The sequence below is a fragment of the Malaclemys terrapin genome, chromosome 7, assembly GCF_027887155.1.
Source record: "Malaclemys terrapin pileata isolate rMalTer1 chromosome 7, rMalTer1.hap1, whole genome shotgun sequence".
NCBI lineage: Eukaryota > Metazoa > Chordata > Testudines > Emydidae > Malaclemys > Malaclemys terrapin.
Genome location: NC_071511.1, coordinates 58,985,609 through 58,996,906, shown reverse-complemented (window position 1 = coordinate 58,996,906; position 11,298 = coordinate 58,985,609). Strand labels below are relative to the sequence as shown.

The 11,298-nt window shown below is 46.8% G+C and overlaps 1 protein-coding gene across 5 annotated transcripts in view; it reads left to right on the top strand.

Moving 5' to 3' along the window:
• Nucleotides 1–5,902: 5,902 nt before the first annotated feature.
• The window catches only part of MARCHF8 (membrane associated ring-CH-type finger 8), a 165,765-nt gene continuing 160,369 nt past the window's right edge, over nucleotides 5,903–11,298 (top strand). For 4 of the 5 annotated variants that reach the window (XM_054035426.1, XM_054035427.1, XM_054035422.1 and 1 more), the window contains exon 1: nucleotides 5,903–6,037. The gene's annotated coding sequence lies outside the window, so the exon portion shown is untranslated. Of the gene's footprint in view, nucleotides 6,038–7,070; nucleotides 7,125–11,298 lie in introns of those variants that run through there. The other variant, XM_054035424.1, reaches the window with a different exon arrangement.

Genomic DNA, 11,298 nt, shown 5'->3' with positions numbered 1-11,298 from the left:
CTATTTGAGCACCTTATAATATTTAATATGTCCATTGGAACGACTTACCCCCTCAACTTACCCCCTCCTGCACTGCAACCCCCTGCCCTGAGCCCCCTCCTGCCCCAACCCTACATTCATGGCCCTGCATGCAATTTCCCCAACCAGATGTGGCCTTTGGGCCAAAAAGTTTGCCCAACCCTGCTTTACATGTAAATTGAGTGTTGTCTCATTCACAATGGGTGAACCAGTCTGAACCAAATGCAAATGAAGGATTGTAAGAACTTCAGAAACTAACAGGATGAGAACAGCGGGGGGGGGGGGGGGGCAGGGAGTAGGGAAAGCCCCTTATCTTTAGATACTCTTCAAAGGTTTGCTCTATTTGGGGGGCAAAGAAGTCATCCCTGGGGCCTTTCACTTGGGATGTAAATGGATAGCAAGTTTACTTTACAAAAAAGGAGTCTCAACCAAGATTGACTGGAAATGTTGTGGAGAACCTTAGGTAAGAAATGTCTTTAGACTGATTAACCCTGTTAGTTTAGTCTCTAGAAAGCATGTTATAATTTTGTTTTTTATGTAACCATTTGTTTCCATCATTTTTACTATCACTCAAATTTCTGTTCTTTGATAATAAACTTGTTCTTGTTTTGGAAACAGTTCTGAGGCATTTCCAACCTGGTCTTCATTGGTGCAGTTTAGATCTTTTAATTTTCATTCATTTAAACCTTCACAAAACATATGAGACAAGGGGAATGTGAGTGGAATAACATACCCTTTCCATCAGCATGGACAGGCATATCAATAGCTTATTGCAACTTCCTTCATTTTAGGCTTAAATGTTGGTTAACTGTACGTTTTAGTCCAGTTTCTGATGTGCATTTAATTTTGTTTAGAAAAGTTATTAGTGTGTGAAACTTTATTTCTGCATAACTATTATTGTTTATATTCCAACAGCACCTAGAGGCCCCTGCTGAGATTGGGGTAAAACCCCATCATGGGCTAGAAAGGGTTAAAAGCCAGTTAGTCACATCTATTGCACCTGTGCCATAATTAATTAGTGGCTTCACAGCCAAAGGGAGCAGGAGGAAGAAGGGTCAGGTGATAACTTAATGGAAACGTGGGCCTCATAAAAGAGAAAGAGCTCAATGTGGGAATGAACCACAGCAAGCAGAGAGATTTCTATGAAGAGGCAGAAACAGAGTCTGCAAGAAAAGACACCCCTCAGGAAGACTCCATCTCAATAGCAGAGACGGGCAGAAGACTCCAGAGTAGCTGAGAAAGGGGGGAAATGAACACAAGAGTCCAGAGGAAGGGCTGATTTGTTGAGATGCTTTGGACATAACAATGAACTATTGTTATGATGAAAGGTTTCTGAAATAGATGCTTCTCACTGGGACGGTTGTATCGTGCACAAAGGCAGACGTGCAAACCCCTGCAATGCAAAGCTCTGACTATATGGGGTGATGTGACAACCACTTACAGGGCCTATTGTGCTAAGCACAGTACATACCCGTAGTGAGAAACGGTCCCTGTTCCAAATTGCTTACAGTCTAGAAACCAGACAAAGAATAGGAGGGAAAACAGACCTACAGAAACTTGCCCAAAGTCACACAGCAAGTCAGTGGTCATGCTGGGAATAGAACCTAGGTCTCCTCTCAATCCAGTACCTATCCGTTATACCTTTAGGGTTTCTGATTTTCAGTTTTAACTGATGAAACACCCCAGATTAAAAAAAAAAAAAAAAAGAGAGAGAGAGAAAGAATTTGATGTTTATGTAAATGTTGCTTATATCTAAGGGCTTGGTTTATATACATGGAGCAGCAATGTTGACTACAGGGGTGTGATTTCTAAAGTGCACTGATGTGTTGCACATGAATTGGTCCACACAGACCCTGCTGGCTTGCACTGAATGTTCCCTAATGCTCTTTAACATAGTGCTGTTTGAAACAGTACTATGTTAAAGCACACTAGGGAAAATTACAAAGGAATTACTCATTACATTATATACTACTATGCAGTGTTCATACATTATATACTACCATAATGAGTAATCTCATTGTAATTTTCCCTGCTGTAACGAGTAATGTATAATATACATTACAGTATATACAAAGAGAGAGCCCCCCCAAAAAACCTGATTTGACATTTGTACAAACTCAAAAGTTGCTAAAAATATGAAATAAATAAACCTTGAAAAACAGAAGCCCAATTATATCACACTGCCTCCAAATAATACATGATTATTATAATCTATACACTATATCCAGTAGTGAAAAATATTTTGAAATACAACCCAAGCAGGACTGGGCCTAGTTAATAACTGAATGAGGAGTCCAACACATCTCCATAGAAACAGAGGATGCTGCAGGAAATCGTACTGCATAATCCAGCAGGTGGCATTTTTCCTTCTGCATCAGTACAGAAGCAATGCCCCAGCCTGGAGATAAGAAGCCCTGTGATGCTGGCAGTGTCATTTTTCAAAACCAAGCTCTTGACCCCTTGTGGTCATTAAAGATACACAGTGCTTTTCACAAGAGTTAGGAACACTGTTAATTCTGTTATCCTGGCCACATTCTAACTGGAATTCCAACTTGCCCTCTGCCTGAAGTTTAGTTGGAGAAGTTATTCTTCAGTTTCTTTTCTAAAAATCTATTGTAAAGTGTTGCTAGCATAAAAGGGTTGCCACATTCCACACCAGGAGATAGATACCTTTTGGCGGGCATACCTCTGGGGTGGGCCTCACTAACATTGTCATTCATTTTAGCATCATTTCCCTCCATCCTGCAATGGGCAGGTGTAATTGCTTTGTATTCCTGTAGATTACTGACATCAAAAATACAGACTCATGATACAGATTATAAGAAAACTTGGACCATGCTCAGAGAATAACTCACATCACGTCAAAGGTCCCCCTCTTTTTGTTTTGCTAAGTCTGCTTTAAAAGTTGTCATTTTTCTTCAGGTTCTTTTTCACTTATTCTCAAGTCGATAAAATTTCTCATTGCTGGGCAGAGGAATGAACTCTCTTTCTCTCCCTCCTTACATCATTTCCCGTTATTCTTACTTTATCCTTATTTTATAAAGACTCACGTATTCCAAACGTATCTCAGAAAACCTGTATGAACAGCTCTGTCCCCCTGGAACAAGTATCTACCATTTACAGAATGAAAACAAGAAATTACGACAGGCATAGCCAGGGCCGGCTCTAACTTTTTTGCCGCCCCAGACAAAAAAGAAGAGCGCCACTCTGCCCTACTGCCCCCGCCACGAGCGCCGCCGAAATCCCCGCCCCCCCAGCACCATGCCACCCGAAGCCCCGCAGCCGGAAGCCCCACTCCCCTCCAAGCGCCACACCACGCCAGCCCCCACCCCCCCAAGCACGATGCCGCCCGAAGCCCCTGCCCCCCCTCTGAACACCACGCCGCCTGAAGCCTCGCCCCCTCCAAGCACCACGCTGCCCGAAGCCCCACTCCCAGAGTACCACGCCGCCCGAAGCCCCCCCGAGCACCACACTGCATGAAGCCCCCGCCCCCCCGTGCACCGCGCCGCCCAAACCGCTGCCCAAACCCCCGCCCCCCCGAGCACCACGCCACCCGAAGCCCCCGCCCCCCCTCCAAGCACCACGCCACCTGAAGCCCCCATCCCCCCTCTGAGTACCGCGCCGCCCGAACCCCCGCCCCCGAGCACCACGCCCCCCCCTCCAAGCACCACGCCGCCTGAAACCCCACCCCGCCTCCGATCACCATGCCCCCGAAGCCCCGCCCCCTAGCACTATGTCGCCCGAAGCCCCGCCCCCTCCAAGCACCACACCGCCCAAAGCCCCGAACTCTCCGAGCGCCACGCTGCCCAAAGCCCCGCCCCCCTCCGAGCGCCACGCCGCCTGAAGCCCCGTCCCCCCTCCGAGCGCCGTGCCACCGAATCAAAAAATAAATAAATAAAAAATCGAGCGCCGCCCTGCCCCAAGGTGCCGCCCCAAGCACGTGCTTGGTCGGCTGGTGCCTGGAGCCGGCCCTGGGCATAGCAGCAGCCACAAATTTTATTGCACCAAAGATCTTTCATAAGATTATTTTCTTGAATATTTCCACCTTTTCTTCCTCTTACATGACCCCTCTCTGTCTCTTTCTTCCTTTGGCTATAACTTTTTATTACCCATTTTCTCCATAGCCTTTCATCCTGCAACCTCTTTGATTAATTGTATTCATTTACAAAAGTCAAGCCTACAGTTATATGATTTAAATAGTTAACCTATCACAAAAGAGCAAATGATGACACAAGAATATTGGCTATATTCTTTACTGCATGTTTCCATCAGGGAGTTGGACGCCTAACTCCCTTACACCTTGTCTACACTAGAAAATTGTATCACTGTAATTATACTAGTATAGTTAAACTGGTAAACCCCAGCTTCTAGTGTGGATGCAGTTTTATCTGTATAAACGTGCTTTATATCCGTATAACTATTCCTGTATAAGAAGGGAATAACTTAGGCTATGTCTACTATACGGGCGGGATCGATTTCAGATACGCAAATTCAGCTACGGGAATAGCGTAGCTGAATTCGACGTATCTGATCCGACTTATCCCGCTGTGAGGACGGCGGCAAATTGACTGCCGCGGCTCCCCCATCCACGGCGCTTACTCCTACCTGGGCTGGTGGAGTACGCGCGTCGATTCGGGGATCGATTATCGCGTCCCGCCGAGATGCGATAAATCGATCCCCAAGAGATCGATTTCTACCCGCCGATCTGGGCGGGTAGTGAAGACAAGCCCTTACAGTATAATGCACTTTTATACTGGTATAACTACATCCACACTAGGGGTTACACCAGTAATAAAGTCACAACCCTATCCAATTTAGTTATACATCTTTCAAGTGTTGCAAAAAGGTTATGTGTAATTGTCTTTATGCTTGCATTAGAACAGGGAGAGCTATGGGAGAGGGTGATATGATTTATATAGGCCTGACCCATATCATGAAATAAAATTAACAGCTTTTATGGGGGGGGAGGGTTGAGGGAAGACAGTGAGGCTACATGAATACAGAAGCAGGGGTGAGGGCAGGGTCAGTATACCTGGGTTCTCTTATTCGCTTTGCATCTGACTCACTATGCCATCATAGATAAGTCTCTCTTTCCCTCTCTGTGCCTCAGCTTCCGTACCTGTAAAATGGTGAGAAAACCTTCTTCCCAGGTAAACTGAATGTCTGAGATTAGATGGGTGATGCAACTTTATGTGGTGATAATGACTGCTGTGCTGTCCTCTGCCAGTCACTTGCTGCCCAAGGGTGAGACATGCCCCCAGGGTGGTCCAAGGGCACAAATGTCCCTATTCACCAAGGGCATGGTAGCCTTGGATTGCAATGTCTTCCCCTCGATTGGCCACGCTGGCATCAGTGTACAAGATCTCTACCAACGCGGTGCACAATGGCCTCAAGGTACCAGGTCTTCCCCCATGGATGCATGCTGCAGCATCCACCCACAGCCCTCTACTGGCACGCGGGGGGTGGGGGTGCTCGGGGCACAGCGTTTCTCCCCAGTGGGCATGCTTTCAGCTCGGCACACAGCCACATTCCCCGCCAGGGCTATGAGGGGGCCCAGGGAGCAGGCGTGCACCCTCCCACTGGCGTGCAGCAGCCTAAGGGCACCGCGACTTTCACAGGGGGCAAGAGCGACTGCAGGGGTTCACTGGCACCCAAGCACCCGGAACCCATCAGCAACCAGAGTGCCAGGGGCCTGAGGGCGCCGCGCCCCCGCCCCGAGGCCCGGCCCTGCAACACTGCGAGGCCCTGCGCTCGTAGGAAAGCGCCCGGCGCCGGCTCCCAGAGCCCCGCAGGCCCAGGCGGCTCCGCCCCGCCCCCGGCCATGGCGGCGGAGGCGGGGCGGCGCGCTGACAGACAGCTGGGCTTCCCCGTGTAAACAGGAGCCGGGCAGGAGCCGAGAGTCCGGGTCACCCCGGCCGGCTGGAGCCGTACAGCCCTGGCAGGAGCAGCTCGCCGCCCGCCCCGGCCATGGGTAGCAACAGCTGGAGGAGCCGGCCTGGGCCCAGTGCGGGGCAGCGAGGTAATCGCGGGCTCGGCCGCCGCCCTGCCCCAGCGGCCCCAGGATTTCCCCCACAGCTCCATCCCGACGGACAGGGGAAGGGGCTGGGGCTGGTCTCCCCCCGCCAAAGGGCAAGGAGTTTGGGGGTCATCATCTCCACGGGGAGGGGCTGGGACCCGCACCGGGCCGAGGAGGGGTGTCCCCAGTGGTTCCGGGCAGCAAGTGACTGGATCCCAGCCGAGGGGGACAGGCAGGGGTAGTACAGCACATAGGCACCCTCAGAGGCGGCATGGTTCCCACCCCCAAGTCCCTGAAAGGGCCAGGGCGCCCCAGCCCCAATTCCTCTAAAGGGTCAGGAAAGGTTCACGGGATCCCACCCCCCCAATTCAGCAAAAGGGCCAAGGGATCCCACCCCCAATTCCCCTAAAAAGCCTGGGAAGGGACTGGGTATCCCTCTTCACCCCACAGGGTTAGGGAGGGGAAGGGACTTGGGAACCTCTCCCCAAAGAGCTACGGATTTTCAAATGGCATTGGCCCTTCCTTCATTCAGATGATTAACATCCTTTCCCATAAAAGTGGTCTGACTGCTTGGGGGTGCTTCACACTCATAGTAACAGTCAGTTTAAAGGGGTATCTATCCGTCCCAGTCTCCGTGATGTGACGGGGGGGAGGTGCATCCCTCCACAGGTAATGTGCATATCAACTGAATCGTGGGGGGTGGGGAAGGTTACTGTTATCGAGGAGAGACCTGGAAGCAACAGGCAGCTCCAGGAGGAGAGAGGCAGCCCTATCCCCGCTGTCAGCAGCCTCTCCAAGAATGCATTTCCGGCTCCTAACTCAGACGGAGCCAGGAAATACATTATTTACCAAATGAAGCCCATTTGACTCTTGATTGTTTTGGCTGCAAAGTTATTAATATTTTGATTATGATCCAATGTGGGACCGTACAAGATGCTCATCGTTTCTGCTGTTGAGCTGAATATGACACTAGTTGTAGCTTGTGCTTTATTTACAGCCTGAGTCTATGGGACAGCTTGCTTGCTATTAACTTTCACATCTTGGCATGTCAGCTCTCGTGTTGCTAAGGAACTAGTGAAATTATTCACGTGTAAGTATAATGGGAGATTATGGGGTCAAATTTTGTGCTGATTTATGCCCTGTATGACAGTCACATAGGGCCTAAGTCAGTGCAGAATCAGGTGCCAGGGCATAAAGACTTGTTTTTTATTTTTCTGAGTTTCAGTGGTTAATATAGAGGTTTATAATTCCTAGTATTTTGTTTCCATCAATACAAAAGTTCTGCTTGAAAAAATGTTAGTTTCATGTTTACAATATATTAGCTGTGCTAAGTTTACAAGTAAAAGGATTCTGCCCCCCCCCCCCCCATAACTGCGTTCCCTGCAAAATCATCCTTGCTATCTCAAGTTGAATGTTATGGAAGGTATTACACTTGACTGAATACAAACCAGGAGCAATCAGTTGGGTAGGAAGATGTCGTTTTTTACACAGTTGCTTTTCAGAGGAGAACCACATCTTGAATATTTGCATTAGCAGGACATGCAGAACATAAATGTTGGATAATTTTTATTCAGTGTAAACTGACTGTAGAAACTTTAGATTTATAACTGTTGATAAATACAATCATGATCATTTTTCATAACTTTAGGAACTAGTTGCTAGATAGAAAGGACAACAAGAAAATTACATCGGTTGTCCTCAAGTACAACATTTCATCTTTTCTCTTTGCAGAGGATTTCAAGTGCAGGGAAAAAGTCAAAGGATTATTGACATTTACTGATTTAAAATTGAGTCCTTTAAGACTTAAATGTAGGATCGTTTGCAGTTTAGACATTGTATAACAGGTGTCTTAATTCTAAACTACCAAGGATAGTAAGTTTATATAACAAGACAATTGTATAATCACATAGGAGATAAGCCACAGGGAGCTTGAGAGAGGAGGTGGAGAGTGAGATGTTGGAAGGAAGGGCTTAAAGGAGAGAGGAGAGAACTTGAATTCAGTCTTGGATATGACAGCAACACTGAGTCCTAGAGCCAAGCATCAGCACTATGCAAGCAGTTAGTCTGAAGGGTCTTGTGCAACTGGAAAGAGGTCTGGAGGAGTGCAAGGCTGACAATAAATAAATGGAGATATCCTATCTCCTAGAACGGGAAGGGACCTTGAAAGGTCATCGAGTCCAGCCCCCTGCCTTCACTAGCAGGACCAAGTACTGTTTTTGCCCCAGATCCCTAGGTGGCCCTCTCAAGGATTGAACTCACAACCCTGGGTTTAGCAGGCCAATGCTCAAACCACTGAGTTATCTCCTCGTGCTGTCTGTGGCCTTGTCAACAGCAACAATATTGACGAGAAAAGATTTTCCTGTGCAGGATATTAGTGCCTGAAAATAGAATCTAAGCTCTGAGAACTCATTGCACAGCTGTACAAAGTCAAAATTGTTGAAACTGTGTCAAAAAGGACAACTGGTACTCAAAGGCTAGAAAATCTTCATGTTCCAAGACTACTTTTGCCAGGTGTAGAAAGAGTGAAGTGTCTCTATGGGGGTTAAATTCGGTGGCTCTAACGGATTACTACATCCTAAATTTGTAGCTGTGCTCTGTGCAGATTTGCCAGGAAATACCAAGGGCTTTGCTATAATGGATGTAATTATTTGAATGAGTAACTCCTCCACCATTCACAGATGAGGTAGTGGATCCTCCCTCCCACTGCTAGCCCTATATGATAACATCTACTCTGGGCAACATGCCATGGTCTCGCCTCTGCCAGCCTGCTTTCCTGATTGCTGTTTCGTGGCCTACAAAAGTGTCTGCCAATAGGGTGAGGCAGGTGACAGAGAGACTGCTAGTCATGGGAGAAAGAGAGGTAGGATGCTAGATCAGCATCCTGAATTAATCCCACCTGACAAGGAAAAACTTCCTTCTTCATTTCCTAGAAACCTTATTAAAACCCTTAAGAGCTGGTTAGTCCTTAAGGTGATGGACTCTTTTAGCCAGTATCCTAAGTGTTAATGGAGAATTAACAGGATTTGAATTGTGCTCTTTAATCATTGGTACTGGGACCTGTGATGATGGGCACACAGGGAAGAACAGGAAACTGAAGTTAACAATGTTGTTGTTGTTGATATTACTTATTATTTGTATTAGCATAGTGTCTAGGAGCCCTAGTCATGCACCAGGACCCCTTGTTCTGTAAAACACTGCTTCTAGCCTACCCTGCAGAGTGGAAGGGCTGTGTAGGTGAAAGTTTGTACCTCCATGTTGGTAAAGGTGCCCTCTGGTTCGGAGCTTCTGGGAGCTGGTAGTTATTGTGCCTGAAAATTAGGGTGACCAGATGTCCCGATTTTGTAGGGACAGTCCTGATATTTGGGGCTTTTTCTTATATAGGCTCCCATTATCCCCCCACCTCCATCCTGATTTTTCACACTTGCTGTTTGGTCACCCTACTGAAAATGGAGCTGAAGGCCTTATTGCTGTTGGGATGCACATGGGAGGATATTTTCCTTTCTGCTGGCTGGGCAGGTGGCTCATGCAGCAAGGCATACTACTGCCTCATTCTACATATCACAGCCAGAGATTTCCTGATGTGGATACGTCACCTCCAGAGCACTGCTGCTCTGGAAAAGTCAATCCTTAGCCTTCACAGGAAGGGAGAAGATTCCATGCAATAGGAGTCAGTTGCTGATACGGGACAACATAGGGAGGCTGGAGCAAGTTGCTCTTGACCCCAGCTAGAGTAATTGAATAATTGTATTGAATAATGCTTCGGACAGTGCTATGTTTTAAAAAGGCTATATTCATCCCATGAATCTGTAAGCCCATGGGGCCATGCTCGAACACAGCCAATGCTCCTCGTACACATTATAAAGGGGTACTTTGTCTTGTACTATCCATTGTTCCTGCTTGCTTACCCTATTTTAGTCTTTATCAGGCTAATATACATAACAGACAGTACAATGGAGAAAACAGAGGAAAAAATTAAAAGGAGGTTGGGAGTAGGGTTTTTTTTTTTTTTTTTTTTTTTTTTCCTTTTTTTCCTTTTTCTTTTTTTCCTCCAAAGGTTTAGGCACTTAACTTCCATTGACTTTCATTGGAAGTTAGGTGTCTTTAACAGTCTTCACCTCTATTCCTGCACAAAGGTTTTATGGCCTAGAGCCTTCTTAAGTAACAAAAAAGGAAATATAGGATAAGGCATTCAGAATCCTATGAAACAGCCTCATAGAAACCTGCCCTGTCTTCTTAAATGTTGTCTCTCTGGCCTCAGAGACATTTTAACTGCTCATCCTCTTCTGAAACTCAGGGGTGGTCTACACTACGAGGGGGATCGATATAAGTTACACGACCACAGCTACGTGAACATAGCTGAAGTCGACATACTTAGAGCTACTTACCATGATGTCTTCACTGCGGCGTGTCCTCCCGTCGATTCCTCTTGCGCTTCTCGTTAAGGTGGAGTACCGGAGTCGATGCTAGAGCGATTGGCGGTCGATTTATCACATCTATACTAGACACGATAAATCGACCCCTGCTGGATCAATCGCTGCCCGTCAATCCAGCTGGTAGTGTGGACAAGCCTTCAGTGCCAAGAAAAATAGCTCAGCTCCTTTCTCATACTTCCTTTGGTTAGTTCCCCAAAATATGTAGATAATTCCATGTAAGGTGTTAATGAGAACCACCTCCCTCCAAACCTGCCCCTTGCCTTGTGGGTTTGTGTATTGAAGAATGTTTCATAACAAAACCCTCTGTTATAACCCAAAGTAATTACCCATGTCTTGGTTTCACATCTGCTATTTCCTCCCACCTCTTTAATGGTTCTCCTATTTTCCTTAATGGCTCTGTTTATACAAAGGTCTGAGCCACATAAGATCTATTATTCTTTCCTGGTGACACCTAGCTACAAGATAAGATGGGTCAGATAGAATTGTTATGAGTAATTTGCATTCAGATATAAGTCTGTGACTGTCCCACTTCTGTGTGGGATGGGATTTTGTCAAATTCAGGCATGAGCCAAGTAAATGAGTTCTCTGCTCTAATCAAATCAGATTAACAATAGCTAATGGTAAACTTAAAAACAAAAAGTTTTGGAAGTAATATAGACCTTCATGTTGGGGTTCGAGCCAACTTGCAGCTAGTGGGGAGGGAACTTTCCCTGGGAGCAGGTTATCCCATAACTGTCTAGTACTGCAGGACTTCTTCCTCTGAAGCAGCTAGTGCTAGTCGCTGCCAGAGACAGGATACTGGAGATGAACCCCTGGTCTGATCCAGTATGG